Source organism: Balearica regulorum, chromosome 2 (genome assembly GCF_011004875.1).
Source record: "Balearica regulorum gibbericeps isolate bBalReg1 chromosome 2, bBalReg1.pri, whole genome shotgun sequence".
NCBI lineage: Eukaryota > Metazoa > Chordata > Aves > Gruiformes > Gruidae > Balearica > Balearica regulorum.
In genome coordinates this window covers 87,269,202-87,287,303 of record NC_046185.1, presented here as the reverse complement: position 1 = coordinate 87,287,303, position 18,102 = coordinate 87,269,202, and positions in this window count along the sequence as shown.

Genomic DNA, 18,102 nt, shown 5'->3' with positions numbered 1-18,102 from the left:
TTAGAAACATATAAAAGCTATTGCAGCCACTGGATCCCCAGGAAACAGTGAGTTCTTAGAGTGCGCTAAAATAAATAAATAAATAAACAAACAAACAAATATTTTTTTTTTTTTTTAAATTTTGTGAAAGGAGGTGTGTACAAGATCTTATGTTAACAACAACAACAAAAATAGTAATATTTCATAAGGTCTTCAGGGAAAAGGTCGATGGTAAGAATTGTCTAAGCAGACTATAAAAAAAACCCAGGGAATAAACCAAGCACCTAAATCAACAAAATCCTCATATTGCGCATCATCAGGTCAATATCCACCAGTTGCCAGCATGTATATATATTTCACTCATTCACTGTTACAAGGTGTCACATTTCCACCACTTGTCCTTCAACCACATGTAGTACTACTCCCAGGCCAAACTATTTATCAATTACATTACGGTCTGTCAAGAGTCTGCCCTTCATTCCTCTCACTCATTGTCCAGTGTGACTCTATTGCCCTTGAATCAGATGTTCCTTTTTTTTTTTTTTTTTTTAATTCTTCTTATGCTACCTATCACATAAAGTTGGAATAAAAAGAACCAAATTTGCTACATTAGTCTCCTTCAAACCTCCTCTTATAATTTGCTCCTACTGGATAACTACAAAAATACATGTTAAGGGCTACAGAGCTGTTCACTGTGAAAACCATGAATGATGAAGATAATTAAATCCAGTCATTGTTCCAAGTTGTTTCAGACTGGTTTGCCTTTATTCTAACAGAAGTCAAATTCTTTGATGGTGTTCCTCTAGGTTTATCCAACATTTGGGAAAAGTAAATACTTTCTTTTAGTCCATCACTCACTACTCAAAAGAAAAATCTGTGAACATTTTAGGAAGCAAGTTACTAAAATTTATCTGATACAAGCATATCAACAAAAGAGTTTAGACTTCCTTACTTTTTGTCAAATTAATGAGATAGAAATCTGGCTACAAAAGTTACCAGAAGCCTTCAAACACTGTATTATCATTATCCAACTCACTTGAACAGCACAGAAATCACCCAACAGTAATCTGTTCACAGCAAGATGAGCAGAGAGATGTTCAAGCTAAAACAATTTCACTTATTCATAACAGCATTATCTATTATGTCCAAAACCATTATGTAAATAGTAAACATAAGGAGATAATAGCAAATATAAGGAGACATGTGAATATAGGGGTTTTTCCCAACAAAATGTCATGGGCTTCTCTATTTTCTCCAGTTTTTCAGAGGCTTATTCAGACTCCATTCTAATATGGTTGAACTGGACTTTCCACATAACTGAAGACTGAAAATCTAGTAATAACAATATGGGAATCAAAAAATACAATAAGCCAGATAAAATTATTTTTTTAAAAAAATAGTATTTTGTTTTCTCTTCTTTATAGCTAATTATGTTTTCATTTTAAAGGAATATAGTCACCTATGAAATCAAAGGGACAGTTTTTAACCTAACTTAGTCAGTTTCTCTTTAAAAATTAGTTTCTCTTTAAAAAAAAAAAATTCAAACCAAACATTTCAATTTCGAGAAAACTTAATTGTCATTACATTGATGTCAACCTTAGTAAACAATGACAAATAAAAAACTCTTTGACAAGAAATATGACAAATACTCTTTCTTTGATTTTTGGCTACAAACCAGAGATCAGATATCTTTTTAACATATACTTGGCAAAATGCTACTTAACATTTCCATTTATGTTTGGAAAACACTATTTTGATTATTGATTAAGCATCGGAAGGAGAATAGTTTCTAAATATATTTTCACCCGTGTTTAGGCCCTGTGTGTGGAAACTCTCAGCAAGCTTTACTCATATTTGTCCTTTTGAGGGAAATGGAAAAAATTCTAGTTGTATAATATTCATTAAAATGCCAGAGGAAAGCTAACAGTTATCGGATGACAAAGTAGTGTGACTTGCGGCTGTACAGTCACAAAAAGTGCAGCAAATCCAAGAAATAACTGATAAAACTCCTGAAAAGTTTTGGAAGTCATGGCAGTGTTGACAAACTTTAATTTACAGAGGAACTTTGGTATATTTAACAATGGTGCATAAAGAATGTCTCCATCATAATGCACATCTCTAGTATGCATCTCCCCTCATGAATTTCATCATTATAAAGAATTACAGAAGTAATGAACATTTGTAATTTTGTCTGGTTTCAGGATAGTGTTCCTGAGGACAGAAGGATTTGATCACATTCAGGAATGTTATTTACTTCCTATGAATCAAGACAGTCACAATTTTTACAGAAAATCAGTGATAGTAAATATTCAATAATCTTAGTAGAGAAAGGCCAAAACTGGAATCCTTCATGACCTGATCTTTTGATCTGGAAAAGGACATGAATAATGGGATACAAGAGCTTATTTGTCATTGTTATTAAGTTTAGACCAGTAAATAAAAGGGCCAGTCACAAGAAATGACGGGACGCATTGCAACTGTAAATGACTGGACAATAAATTAGAAGATAAAATCGCTATAGATTAATGTGAAGTGATGCAGTGATGGGACATGGTTAGTCACAAGTGAGATCTTTTAGTTATTACAACTATTTGCAGGAAAACCTTAGCTCAGTATTAAGTAAATAAAGGAAATAAAATATTAAGAATTATTATGAAAAGAAAAAAAAATTGTTATACTACTGTCTGTCATGTCCTTATATTGAAGGTTTTACTGAGTCCTTATCATGTTCTCCCCCAGATAAGATATTCTAAACCTAGAAAAGATAACTAACTTAAGGGATGATCAAAGGCAGAAAATAGTTTCTTTGTAAGGAACAATGAGGCAGGTTAGGATTCTTCAACTGATAGGAGATAGGACAAATGTCTATGAAAACATGAATGATATGGAGTATCTACTATTCACTGTGTTTTTCAATAAAAGAAACAGGAATCATATAATAAAACCAACAAATACCAGGTTCAAAAAGAAAAAAAAAGAGGTTATTTTTCAGACACAAAACACAGCTAAAGCTATGGAATTCCTTCCTGCAAGATTTTGTAGATGCTAATTGCTTAAATGAATTTAAAAAAAACTGTTGAAGGAAATGTTTCAAAAGCTCCTCAATGCAAGTTGCAATCATTGCCAGAAGCCCTGGCATTTTACATTGCTAGAGATCATAGAAGTAACTTCTGTGTGGAAGTATCACTACATGCTTACTTTATAATTTCACTTTTCCTGACCATTCATAGCTGGCCACCATCAAACAGGCTCTATAGACCTATGGATTTCTGGTACAATTATTTGTATGTTCTCATTTTTATGACATTCCCTCTGCCCCCCAAAAAACAAATCCCATCCTATAATTCTGAATGTAAATAAATCAGCAGTCCTTGCCATTCTTTCTTTATATCTGCAACTACTGCTGAATCATCATGGGATAATTTTCCAGAAAAATGCTTTAACAGTATCCAGAAGACAAGTAGACCAGGAAAATGGTAAATGGTACTGATAGAAAAACTTTAATTTACCTTTACTCAGCTAAACTCACCTTACCTTCAATAGAGTGTACTATAAGTGGGCCCAAAATAGGAATTTATTTTTATGAAAATTTAGTGGTTACATTTTCAATACATTGATGGTAGAACAGTTAACAATCATTAGGTTTAACATAACTATGTTTAAATTGCTATTTAAAATATTGCACTCTGTATGAAAGTCCACCAGACACAGTAAAAGATATTATAGTTAATTTAACTGCCATAAGCAACAATTTATTTAGTAATAGAAGGTGGTGAAACTTGTTTATAACTCAGAGGCTGATGAAAACAATTATTGGAAGGAAACTGTTGTCCACCTTCTCTTTCTCCTCCAAATTATGCATGTTTGAGAAGTATTGTTTGAGTTGCTGCTCTTTACTGAAAAATATTATTTCTAACATCAATATGCTGTATATATGCACATGTATGTATGTGTGTTCTTCTGGTGGGTTGACCCTGGCTGGAGGCCAGGTGCCCCCCAAAGCCGCTCTGTCACTGCCCTCCTCAGCTGGGCAGGGGAGAGAAAATATAACAAAAGGCTCCTGGGTCAAGATAAGGACAGAGAGAGATCACTCACCAATTACCGTCAAGGGCAAAACACTCAACTTGGAGAAAAATAACTTAATTTATTACCAATAAAATCAGAGTAGGATAATGAGAAATAAAATCTTAAAACATCTTCCCCTCACCCCTCCCTTCTTCCTGGGCTCAAGTTCACTCCCAATTTCTCTACCTTCTCCCCACAGTGGCACAGGAGGATGGGGAATGGGGGTTGTGGTCATCCCATGTTGTTTCTTCCCACAGGAGACGGTCCTCCATGAACTTCTCCAACATGAGTCCTTATCATGGGCTGTAGTTCTTCATGAACTGCTCCAACATGGGTCCCTTCCACAGGGTGCAGACCTTCAGGAACAGACCGCTCCAGTGTGCGCCCCCCACGGGGTCACAAGTCCTGCCAGCAAACCTGCTCTGCCATGGGCTCCTCTCTCCATGGGGCCACAGGTCCTGTCAGGAGCCTGCTCCAGCGTGGCCTTCCCATGGGGTCACAGACTCCTTTGGGTGCATCCACCTGCTCCAGCATGGGGTCATCCATGGGCTGCAGGTGGATATCTGCTCCACCATTAACGTCCATGGGCTGCAGGGGGACAGCCTGCTTCACCATGGTCTTCTCCAGGGGCTGCAGGGGAATCTCTGCTCCGGTGCCTGGAGCACCTCCTGCCCCTCCTTCTGCACTGACCTGGGTGTCTGCAGAGCTGTTCCTCTCACATATTCTCACTCCTTTCTGTGGCTGCCATTTCTCTTGCACAGGGTTTTTTTCCACCCTTCTTAACAGTGTTATCCCAGAGGCGCTACCACTGTCACTGATGGGCTCGGCCTTGGCCAGTGGTGGGTCCATCTTGGAGTCGGCTGGCATTGGCTCTGTCAGACACAGGGGAAGCTTCTGGCAGCTTCTCACAGACACCACCCCTGTAGCCTCCCTGCTACCAAAACCTTGCCACTCAAACTGGGTAATATATTTCTGGATAAATATTCATATAAATGTACACAATATGTATGCATGATATGGGAAACAAACATGTTTCATTCATATTAAGAAGAGACAGTTTTGGAAATGTCACAGTAACCTTTCTAGATTACACTCCCAGCAGAGAAACTTTAGACAACTACTATGCACAACTATGCCAAAGATACATAAATCTTCCTGCATCATCATCTCAAAACAGTGATTTGAGCAGCCTTAGTATAAATGAAGCTGGAAGACAGAAAAAAAGAAAAGCATGAATGTTGTCTTCTGACCTTTAATTATATCATCTGAAAAACAGCTCTTGTAAAAAAACAGTTCTTTGTAGCTAAGGGGTCAGCCTGACCTTCTTCCACACTAGTGCACTGTTGAGAGAGGAAGAAACTTCCTTCCTTATTGCAAATTTCCATATACTCCAAGTATTATGGTAACTCCAATGTTTTCCACTATCTTAGTTCATATTGCTCCATTTTCCTCAGTTACACACTGGGTAGACTTGTTTTGGGAATGGTTTTAGGCCACTGTATAATGACTTTTCTGTGTAGAGATTTCCCTCATTTGATACAGAGATTGGCGTTTTGCAGTACAAATATTCCAACGAAAACTACACTCCTCCCAGGGAATCAGTTTTCTGTTTCTACTTTAATACAGTCTTAAATTAAAATATGTATTGGTAATTAGTTTTGAATTTCTGAGCTTCAAACTTGTGGAAAACTGCTCATGCTATGCAAACCCATCAATCCTTAAGACAAGAATTCACAGCTATATATCTCAGCTAGAAGGTATTTTCTTACTTTAGTGGTTATTCCTCAGCTTCTCATTTGCAAAATACAGATAAATAAACCTCTTAGGCCGTGAGGATTTTCCTGATTAAATTCATTATGAAACACTCATCTTCTACAGTGGTGAGCACCATAGGAATGCCAAAAAAAACCCCATAGTACTTGATAGCCCCCTCTGAGCAGAATAGAGCAAATGAAATGTATAGTCACCCATTGGGCAAGGACAATAGTTACTTATGAAGTGCAGCCCAGCTTTCTCTCAGTAAAGGAGAAACCTGAAAAAAACTCATGATTAAAACCAACTCATAATACACATGAAGAAATAAGCACAAACCTCAGTAATCAAATTTCCTGAGTTCCCTTTGCATCCTTCATAATTTTAACTAATATGGTTTTATAGTATGATGTCAATTACTATGTGATAAAGGTCCTCAAATTTTTCCTTAGAAGTTCAAATTTTCCTGTCTTGCAATGTGTAATAAACAATTTCATAGGTACAATTTTCAAATGTGACTGGTCTAAGATTCCTTTGTAGTTTCAGTTTTAAAAATTGGAGTTTTTTTCAAATGCAAGGAAAACTCATTTATTTCATTGTTTCCTGTAAATGAGGGCCTACCAGATTATTGTTTCCTAAACCCCAGAACATTCTATTAAACTGCCCAATAAAACTTCATAATGCTTTTCTGCCATATAGCAAGATGTCGTGGTTTAACCCCAGCTGGCAGCTAAGCCCCACATAGCAGCTCTCCTCACTCTCACGCTAGTGAGATGGGAGGAGAGAATCAGAAGAGCAAAAGTGAGAAAATTCATGAGTTGACATAAAGGCAGTTTAATAGGTGCGTGCGCACAAGCAAAGCAAAGCAAGGAATTCATTCACTGCTTCCCATGGGCAGGCAGGTGTTCAGCCATCCCCAGGACAGCAGGGATCCATCACGTGTAACGGTGACTTGGGAAGACAAACGCCGTCACTTTGAACGCCCTCCCACCCCCTTCCTCAAGCTCCTTATATGCTGAGCATGACGTCATATGGTGTGGAATATCCCTTTGGTCAGTTGGGGTCAGCTGTCCTGGCTGTGTCTCCTCCCAACTCCTTGTGCACCCCCAGCCTCCTCGCTGGTGGGGTGGTGTGAGGAGCAGAGAAGGCCTTGGCTCTGTGTAAGCACTGCTCAGCAGTAACGAAAACATCCCTGTGTTATCAACAAACTGTTTTCAGCACAAATCTAAAACATAGCCTCATACTAGTTACTATGAAGAAAATTAACTCTTTCCCAGCCAAACCCAGCACATAGGATAAAAAAAAAAAAATACCCTAAACCTTCAAATAATAAAACATTAAAAAAGGAAAGCTTTGATATCAGCAGAGAGATAAAAACAAAATCTACATATTTCCCTAAAATTCCAGTGCATAGGGTAAAACTACAATTGAATAATAAATTTTAAGTGTTGTTAAAAGTAGATTTAACAATTTTGCTGTATTTATTCCTTTCTTATACCACATTAAGAAACACCCAAATAAGACTATGACTTATTGCTGTCATTTTTTTCACAGGCATGTCCTAACTAACCATAGGCGTTCCCTCTACTTGTAAGAACAGTCAGAACAACATCAAATACCTAATGTGAAATTACTCACATAAAGTGCTGTAGCCTTCTCCATTTGGTTCAGGACATAACATTCTTGCAGATAGAAACCATAGATATTTGCTTTCAAAGTTCAAAGTTGTGTAGTTACAGAGCTATAAACCTGATTGAGTCTTCATCATTACGGAAGGATGCTAGTTCTTTCAGCATCAAGTACAGCATGTGTTACAAAACAATCAAGGCCTGTCTATTTTTCAAGTATGTCTTAAAGGTATTAACATGAATGGCAGTAAGCTTTACTGAAAATGCCTAAAACCAGGCTTGAGAGAACTTTGAAGACCTGTAACAGGAAGATCATGGGAAACTTTCCTCAACTTTCTTCTTTGTAAGAAAAAAAACCCCAAACAATCTGCAGAGCTAACAAGGAAATAGGTAGTCTGAATAGTTAAGTTTCAACTTTGTAGCTATTTTTCATCTCTGCCCATTTCAATGAAAACAAAACATTTCTATGATTGCATCCATTAATTTAATTAATACAAGTAAAAGCAATAGTAATCAACATTTATATGTGCAGATACAGTCTGTGTAAGCCCACTGAAAATAACTCCTCCTAGTCACTGTCAGCTATTTATAAATTTCTAAGCCATTTAATGCACAAAGAATTATCTTACATAAGGTATTAAGGGAAAAGCAAATCATATTTAAAAGGCAAATGTCAGACAGGAGAGGGGAGCACTCTAGTTTTTGCCTAGCACCCAAATGCTGTGAACTGAATGAACATCTGTTCGTGCCGCAACTGGAGTTTCAACATAAATTCATTCTTATTTATAGTACAGTGCAAGCTGAAAAATGAGTTTCATTTATTTTTGTGTAGTGTTATTACAGGACAAAGTATTAAAATAATATAATAATAAAATATTGCTATATTACTTGCAAAGATGGCAGATATTTCCTTCTATCATTGGTTTGGCTTTATTTCTTCCATATTAACAGTGGATGTACCTCAAACAGTTGAGAGGTTATGTCCAGTTCTGATAAGAACAAAAGAGTCATTCACAGCCTAATAGAATGTTTTTAGGCCCTGGTCCTTCTTGGTGCCTTGATATTCGACTGCTGATGTTAAAGAAAGTAGAGCCTTAATCTGGTAGAGGGGTTTGATATATCATTAGATATCTTTCATGTAATTTGAGCAGCATCTAAATTGAGTTAATCAGGACCATCTACTTTGTGATTTCTGTGTTTTTCATCTCTTTCACAACTATAGTGGGTTTTGTCATGCACAATCAAGGAAGTAGAGAGAACATGCAAAGATAAGAATATACAAATAAATAAAAACTTCTATTAAAATATTTTTTATGAGAAACAAGTATGAACAAGGTAAAAGTCAACTTGTTTATTCATCCTGAAAGTCTACTATTCCCTCATTTGTTCTTCGAGACAGAAGAACTCTCACAGATCTATCACAAGAAAACCAGTAGACTTGATTGCTTAACTCTCCTCTTCAGAGAGGAGATGTTCATAAAATAATCTGTGTTCTGGGCGTGAGAGGGACTGAGTTTGAAAAGAAGTTGTAGTAGATTCTACTGCTATATCCTGGTGTAATTCCAAAAAGAAGCACCATTAATTTACTTTAATGGCATCTGTCCCAAATGGATAAGGAGAAAAATGAGATTAGGGACGAGACAATAGAATTCTAGAGTCTGTGACCCTGCCTTACTAATAAAAAAACAACCAGAAGCACTATAATGGGTTTTTACTTATTACTCTCAGAAAACTGACTAAGATTGAAGGTGATCCATATCTCTGCCCGGCATTACTATATTTCAGGGAAAATATTACTGTTAGTATTTCATAATTTCTTTGAGAATCAGTTGTATATATTTTAATACCATACCACATTTGTTAATTTAACATATTTGGTTACAGGTTGTTGTTATCTTAACCAGAATACTTATGAAGGATGGCAAGAGTTATACAAACATGGTCCACTTTGTGATCTTCTTTGCTAGTGCTCTTCCTAAAATGCATCCATTTCAAAGATGGAGATCACTAAGGAGAGATTGAAGGTACAACTGTCTACAGTACATTCTACAAGCCCAAATATTTCTGCCTTTCAGTGAGAAGCCCTATATTTCTGATGTCTATGCAAGATATCATCTGATTTGCTGAATATGCAAAAATAATATTTCAGTTATATTTTCTTGAGTAATATTAAAAAAATATTCAGCAAGTAACAAAGATTTTTACAACATGAAAAAAAAAGAAAGTTGCTTAAATGTTAGGTGTTATGCTATTGTGAAGAACTTGTATCAAACTGAACTCCTGACTCCCATGTTAACTGCATATGACATTCTAGCAAAACACATTTTTAAACTGTATAGGAATCTAAGAAATTATTTCAGAAGTACTAGTATGTCATAACATTACCATAATATGGGTATATCATCTCTCTCTGATAGAGCGAGCTGATCAGAGCTCTCTCTATTAAACCGTCTCTCATTCACATTTTAGCATATCATTAAAGGTATCAATTTCACAAAGATGGAGTAGCTCAGGAAACGTCATATAGTTTTGTGACTACATAAGACTTACATACTATTATAGCACTGTGAGAGGTATAGGAAATGGCTCAGGAGCTTTGAATTAGAACACTTGAAATCTCTCCTCTAGATAAAATCATTTTACAGATACAAAATTAACCAATGAAAATTAATTCTCATCTCCAAGTAAGCAACTTCACAATCATAACATTTTATTTCAGCACTGTTTCAAGTGGGAGAAGAATGAGTTACATCAAGGGAAAAAAAAAAAAAAGTTTATATTAGCTTATTCAAGCACTTTTATTACACTTTTTATTAGTTTAGTGGGTTTTTGCTTTAGGATAACAAATCAGGACATAATGAAAAAACTTTCTAGACTTTTTCAGTATAATTAATGTGCCAATTGATTAAACCAACCAAAGAAAAAAAGTAAAATCACAACATGATCTAATGCTATATTTGGAGATCAAGAGACTTTTTTAATGGGCTTCAAATCCCCCCATTTTAATTTGTGGGTCTTTCATCTCCCATACTCCCCCCAAGCATTTTTTTTTTCAACTGGACTGAGCTTTTAAGCAGAGACATATTATGCAAAAATGCTGCCAAACTACTTTCACCTTAATGTTTTGGGCTCAATCACAAAATGATGGCACTAATTGATTCCACATGAAAGATTAGATTGCTGGGATAATTGTTGTTTCAACTGTATTATTTTAAGTCTTTTATTTAAAGTATATTCAAGTACTAGATGTCCTATAGTATCTGTATCAATGCAATTTATAAAATACTAGGAAGAATTGGAAAAAAGGACAGAGTTCAGATGTTTGTTAAGTGATTTTGCATACTAATGAAATATCTGTAAGAATACTCTTTATAAATAAAAAAAATTTGGGAGTTCATATTAAAATAACATAATCTTCATAACAAAAGGTCTTATGTCCCACCCCCATACTGCATCTCTCAGTAAAATTCTGTTAAGAATCTCTCAATATATTTTACATAAACTGTATAGCAAAAAAATTATAAAATGTATATTATATTATTAATATATTATATAAAAGTATAGCAAAAAATTGCAACTCTCTTTAGCATCTTTTCTGGGTTGAAGTCTCAGAATTGTTTTAGCTCTTTTTCAGCTGATAATGGCAACCTGTTCAAGACTCCTAGAGACATTCTTGGTCAGTCAAATCCTGTGTCTGGTGCCTGAGGCTATGACTATTCATTCTTTCCATGGGAAACCTTTGGGAAGGTTTAGGGTCTATTGTATAAAGGACCTATATTGTTTTCAAGTACCAAGATATGAAAATACAACGGTGTTCAAAGCTTTCCTGAAGCCTTATCCCTTTTCTCATTAAATGTGGGCCATTCTTTATTATGGCATTCACAGTCTTAAAGGAAAGTCATATAATTTCTCCAAGGAAGCTAGATCAGCTGTTGCAGAAGGCTATGGAACACATATTTTTCAGGCTGAGACCAAAAGTAATTTTGTATAGCATCTCATCTTTCATAAAATGCTTTCTAAAACATGGCAATAGAACACCTGATTTAGCCAACTCAGTTTCTGTTATCATAACATTTATAGCAATTAAATGGATCTCATTTTCCTCCATGTAAATTTTGAAGGACAGTAAGTACGTTTCAATGAAGTAATTTTAGATTTTAATCGGAACGAAAGAAATCTTGTTATACTTTTTTTTTCAGATAAACACTTGAGGGTTTTTTTCTTTAAACATCCTTTGTTGGCACAGAGAAAAACCCAGTTTTCTTTAAAAAAGCATCAATTCTTATTTCCTTTAACCCTTTTGAAAAGGTGTTTCACACCTTATTTCTGCAGATGTTATACCCTATGAACTGCTCCTTACTTTCATGCTAATTAGCTATCTCTCACATTTTTCACAGTTCTTTTTTTCATGGCAACGTTGCAATATAAAGTGAATGGCATCATCTTGTAAGGGAGTAGGTCTTTACTAAAGTCAAAGCCTGAATTCTGACTTGCTTAAATACCCACTGCTATGCGTGCTGTTCTGCAAGGCTTGGCTGTCTATAAACGGTTTTCCTTTTCTCTTGGTCATTTAATAGATTTTGGCTAAGAACTGAACAGATGTGCTCAAATGCAGGAGGAATCTACTAACATAAAATGCTAGCTGAAAATATGAGATGTTAATATGAAATGTTTTTTCCAAACTTATTTCTGCCAAACCACAATACTCTTGTGGAAGGCTTTGTTTAACTTGTCATTAAACACAATGCCACCCAAACAGATGGGCAAGAAACTTTGGTGACCAGAGGCCACACATGCACATCTGTCATTGGGTGGGGTTCAAGATTTTTTTGTTGCTGTTTTTCGGGGGGTGAGGGCGGGTTGTGAGGTGGAGGGGTGGAACAATGTTTCCAGCCAGGAATTTGAAAATTGGCTCATTATTATTTATGCACACAATATATGTTCTAAGACACTAAACTGTAGACAGTTTGGTTTATAATGTAAACCAAACCAAATACATGTTGCAACATTGCCAGTTGCCAATGTTTGGAATAGATATTTGGAAGCCTTTGTACTCTAGTTAAACAAAACTTCAGTTTTGTTTGCAACTGAAAATGCTCCATCTTTCTTGACTGTTCTTTTTTTTTACTGAATAAAGAGTCGTTGATCACACTTGATAGAAACACACCTTACGCAAGTATGAAACATAGGTAACTGACCAAGTCCAACTTGATTGTCTTCAAACTGTTCAGGTTCCACATGCCCTCTCTCTCTAACCCTTGTTTTCACACCATCCTGCTTTTCCAAGTGTGAGCAACTTTTCAGCAGAGAGGGGTAGAACTGTACTTACCTATTTCAGGCTAGAAGTAATGGATAATTGCCATATGGTGATGGTGTTCCTTTTAGATGTAGTAAGTTATTGTGCATGTGGCAGTTCATACACGCATTTTGCATAGATTGAAAAAAGTATGGTGATAACTTGCAACTTTTTTAGTATCTCTTCAGGGATCTGGTCTCAGAATTGTCTTAGCTCATTTTCAGCTGACAACATCTTACTCAAGGCTCCTAGAGACAATCCTGACCAGTCATGCCCTATGAATTTCTCAGCTCATTATACATTGCTTCAGTTGTTAACTTTCTCAGCTTTCCTGCTTACCTTTGGAAAATATCTACCTCTTAATTTGACCAGGCATGCAAGCAGCCTCTTCAAAATTGACCAAATGATACCTTAATAACCTTATAAAATATCTCTGGGAAGTATGAAATAAAGCATTAATACCTGTTTTAAATTTGGCAATAATGCACTAAACCAAAGCCATGTAGACGATGAGCATTAATAATTGACTGACTGCTGAGACTGCCTAAACTTTTAGTAGGTACCTTTTCCACTTTCTCTCCATATAGAGTCATCTCTCTAAAAAAACCACAATATGGATTTAGTTAACTGTCTATTAACAGCACAATTAGATAAATAGAAGTTAGCAAATATAATTGATTTTTACACTAAACTGCATCAGGCAGTTGCACATGATTGGTGATGAACACAATTGTTTTGATACATTCTTTGTCATATCTGTTTGAATGCAGAGAGTTGGAGCTACAAATGAATAACTGGACCAAGAGTGTCCTTGATCCTTAAGTTGGTGGGTTAGAGTACACAGCTCCAGATCGCACATGCAATCAAAGTATTCTCTTAAATACTTTACCACAGATTTTATTTAAGTGCTATTACTACCCAAGATTACCCAAGATCTGGAACCCTATGAGTATACTCTTGTTTGGATTTTGAATAGGACTAGCTTCTGGTTTTCTTTCTCCTTCCCTGCAGCCTCCTCCCTCAACACTTCTGCTTTTAGTCTCACTCTGGACAAGATGGCCAGAACAAATGGAAGTCAGAACTCTGGAAAACAATGAAAATGAGTTTTGGGGGTTTTTTTTGTTTTATTTTGGGTTGTGGGGGTTTTGTGGGGGGGTGTGTGTGTGTGGGGGGGCAACATAGACCTCATAATTTGAAGTACATTACAGTGCCATATCATTGCACAGCTGGAGGTGAAAATGTTTTTTTTTTGTGCTAAATGAGTCCAAATGAGTTTGTGGAGACATTAACATTTCATGAGAATGAAAGTGGTAATGAACTTAGGCAAGATGTCAATTTAAATATCTTCATATGTTACAAAGACAGAAAGGCAAAGTACTGAATTGGTGGGTGAGTTTCTTTTGTCTGATGAAATCAGAGGTGTATTTACAAAAGCCTTTTAAACTCACAAGTAGAACAAACAAGAAGCCTGAGCCATACCACAAATATGTGGTGTGGTGTGAAATCACTGCCTACCAAACATGGACATGGATAAACAATACAAATGAGTCAATTTAGTAGCTTGCTGACATGAAAACCAGAGTTTTCATTCTTCACAAGGTAGTCATGTGCATCTCCTGAATTTCTGCAACATTCTGCCACCTCCTGCGTGCCAGCTCTGGCACTTAAACTGACTGTCAAGGAATTGACTAAAAGGCAAGGAAATTCATCTCAGCAACCCAGCAGAAAACTTTTTTATTCAAATTGGATCAGAAAAAGATCAGAAGATCAAAAGAGCAATTGCAAAGGAAGCAACAGAAGCATATGCTTTGCTTCTGTTGGAGGGAATCTTTGATAGCAACAAGCTTGTATCTGGGAACAATCATATTAAGATTGCTCAGATGAACTCAGGATCTGACCTACTAGTTCAGCATAAGATGTAATGCAATGCACAAATGCCTAGTAAATGTTTGAGATATGTGTAATAGTCAGAATGTGACTCACCTGGAGGACAAGTTGGCTTCTCAGGAAGAAGAATCTTAAAATGAGTCATGAGTTTGATGTATGTTTTTCATCATTTTGAGTATTTCATTTTTCTCTCCAAATGTAGATAGGACAAAAGTTCACAGAAAATGTTAAGAAATCAGGTGAGTTGGAATGATAGCACTGAAGGCAGCAGACATGAATAGAATGCTTTGACTTAGTCCCAGGATCACCAGAAGAGGCTGGAGAAGTTTTTGGATGATTAATGTGTCTGCATCAAGCATTAGAAAACAGTCATTACCCCTTGTAAGTCTGGTAGGGACAACTCTCATTCTGGTATGTAGAAAAGGAGCACATGTTAGCTCAGGACAAAATTTATTTTAATTATCATGTAATGAACAGCTATACTTTATTTTTAAATTCTGTTTTTATATGTATGCATGCATAATATATCTTTTTATATATGTTTGTATATATACATGTGTAAGAGAAATTCAAATAGTCTTCTATATATAACATTTATGCCTTCTGTGTTTATGACACAATTCCTTTAGAGGCTACTTTTTCTGCTCTAATACCCTTTCCTTTCTGCTCCACTCACTGCAGGTCTTCATTAAACTGCAGTACTCCTTTCTATGCAGTGCAGATCCAAGAACAGCCATGAGATTATTACATGGCAAAGAACCTTCTGTTTTTCACTTAAATCCAGTAGTTTAAAATTAGCAGCATCAAAATATTTCCTTGAAGCATTATTCTTAGTATGAACAATATATCTAATTAGAAGACCCAAAAGAGCTTTGAATTTTCATCTGATTAATACACATTATTTGAGAGAGAAATAATTTTAATTTCCCTTTTAAATACATGCAATCTCTTTAGCAATTTGAGGCTTTAGTTTCCAAATCTTTAATTGCTTGAAGCTAAGTGTGCCAGAGTATATCTTTATCAGGCTGTTCTTTGAAATGATATCTGAAGACTTAGGATGTGATTTTGCTTACCCTCACATTACTGTATATCAGGATTAATTCTGCTGAAGCTAATAAAAAACAGTGCTATAAACCAGTTGCAAGAGAAGTCAGCTCCTTTGAATTCTTCCTACTTGAGCTTCCTTCATGTGAACTAGGTCCTGAATTTTCTTCTTCACCAAGATGTTTCTATCACTGTACAAATCAATTTCTAGAACTTCAGAAAAAATAGAAGATGCATAGGTTTGATTTAGCAGTCAGTGGCAGTCTGAAGATCTCTGTTGACTCATAATTCACTGCAATATGTGCACATTATTCTGACCAACAACACAGATAAATAAGAGGAGTCTATCAGAACAAAGTACTTAAAGTAAGTACTTGACATCTGATTTTCCAGACCCATTTGGAAGAACAAAGAAAGCTAAAACCAAGCTCCAGACAATGGTACTGAAAATTGAAAAAGATGGCAAATTTATTCAAATAAATGTGTGTCTATGAATCAACACATTTAGGAACAGCACATTATACTAGAAGAATTGAATATATACATACAGCCTTCAAAAGGGGTCAGAACACTGTTCTACCCCATGAAGACCATACCACATCATATTTTGACAGGATGTAAACAGAATGTAATTGACCTGGAACTGATATGAACGAGGCCGCAGTTTTTGGTCTGGCAAAAGGCTAGGAAATATCACATATGTGCATGTTGTAATTGTGAACAATGATTGAGTGAAGCAAACAGGCAAGCAAGCCAAATACAAAAAAAAACACTAAAACTTGACTTTTCATATGCTTTATTTCAAGCTAGGTTGTCCATTTTGACACATTGTAGTTCAGGAATGGATTCCATACACTTCAGCCCATTTAATATACAGGGAGGAAAATAAAATGTATTAGAGTACTAAATGGATTATCTGAGTAGTGAAAACATTTTGCTATCAACCTCACTGAACAAATACAACCCCTCTCAAATGCCTGTTCCTCACAAAAAGACATCGACTGAGGAAACTAAAAGATAACAATTAATGACAGGAGCAGCTTGTTAATCAATGTAAGTTTCCCATTAAAAAAAAAAAAGAAAAGAAAAGAAAAGCCACGAGTTTTTCATTTATGAGATAGGGTATAAATATGACTGTCCCAACACAAATGAAAGAGTTGTCTGTGTTTTTCCACCCTTCCAGAGACATTTGCTTTAGAGTTAAGGTCATAATTTCTCCTCTCTTCCTGCCTCCATTCTACACTCCCTACATCAGCTAGTAGAGAAGGAGCAAGCTCACAGAATTGATTATTCTGCCACTTGTTCATGGGGTAGCTTCAGGTGACATTATACACACTGTAGGAATACAGATATCTTAAGGCAGTTCTGCACCAGTTCTGTCACAATAAGATAAATGTAACAATACTGCCCCTAGGGCTTGTACGTATTTCATGGTACCTGAGTGATTAATATCAGTTGATTAGCTAGCACAAAGCATTCTAAGTAAAATGTGAGAGAAAAAGTAGGCTAAGCTTGTACCTTAGTTAGGATCACTTCAGCATCTTTTTAAAATTAGATTCATTCATTATCTTCTAGGGCAGTTTCTGCAACTATCCATTCATAAAATCCCTACTAACCCTTGTCTGCCAAAAATATATTTCATATAGTTTGCAAATGTCAGAATATTAGTATATATGAGTGGGAAGATTACAGTTTCCTTAATATTATTACAAAATTAATATTTTAGTTCAAAAATCAAACATTCACTGACTCAGTCTACCCAGTACTATAAGGTAGCTCTCAATTACCTGTAAGCACTTTTCAATACTTCTTTATATTCTGTGAACCTGTAGAAGTATGAAATGTGAAGTCAGGCCAAAATATTACTCATTCTTCTTCTGTGTAGGATATGCTTCTCCGCTTTTCATCTCTTCTATGTATGTTCCAAAACTTTACATGGAAAGGATTCTTTGAATTGACGGTCCATGTGCAAAATCACCTAGCATTGCCTATACTGCAAGGTCTTGGATGTACAGCACCTACTAAAGTTATGCTAGTTATGTGATATCTGAACAAGTGCCAAAGTCTTCTCAGCAGCCATTTTCTAGAAGAAAGGCTGTCCAAGGCCAAAGTTACTACTTCAAAGAGGTTACCTGTCATCTTGGCTCTTGGCTAAGCAGCACTGGGGAGCTACCCAAACTGGTAACAGTATCCATAAAAATTACCACCAATCAACATTTGTGGCCAGTGAGAGTGCCCCTCTTTAGTAGAGACTTTGGGTTTGTTTAGCTTGGAGAAAAGGAGGCTGAGGGGTGACCTCATTGCTCTCTACAGCTTCCTGAGTAGGAGAAGTAGAGAGGGAGGTGCTGATCTCTTCTGCCTGGTATCCAGTGACAGGATGCATGGGAACAGTTCAAAGCTGGACCAGGGGAGGTTTAGGCTGGGCATTAGGAAACATTTCTTTACTGAGAG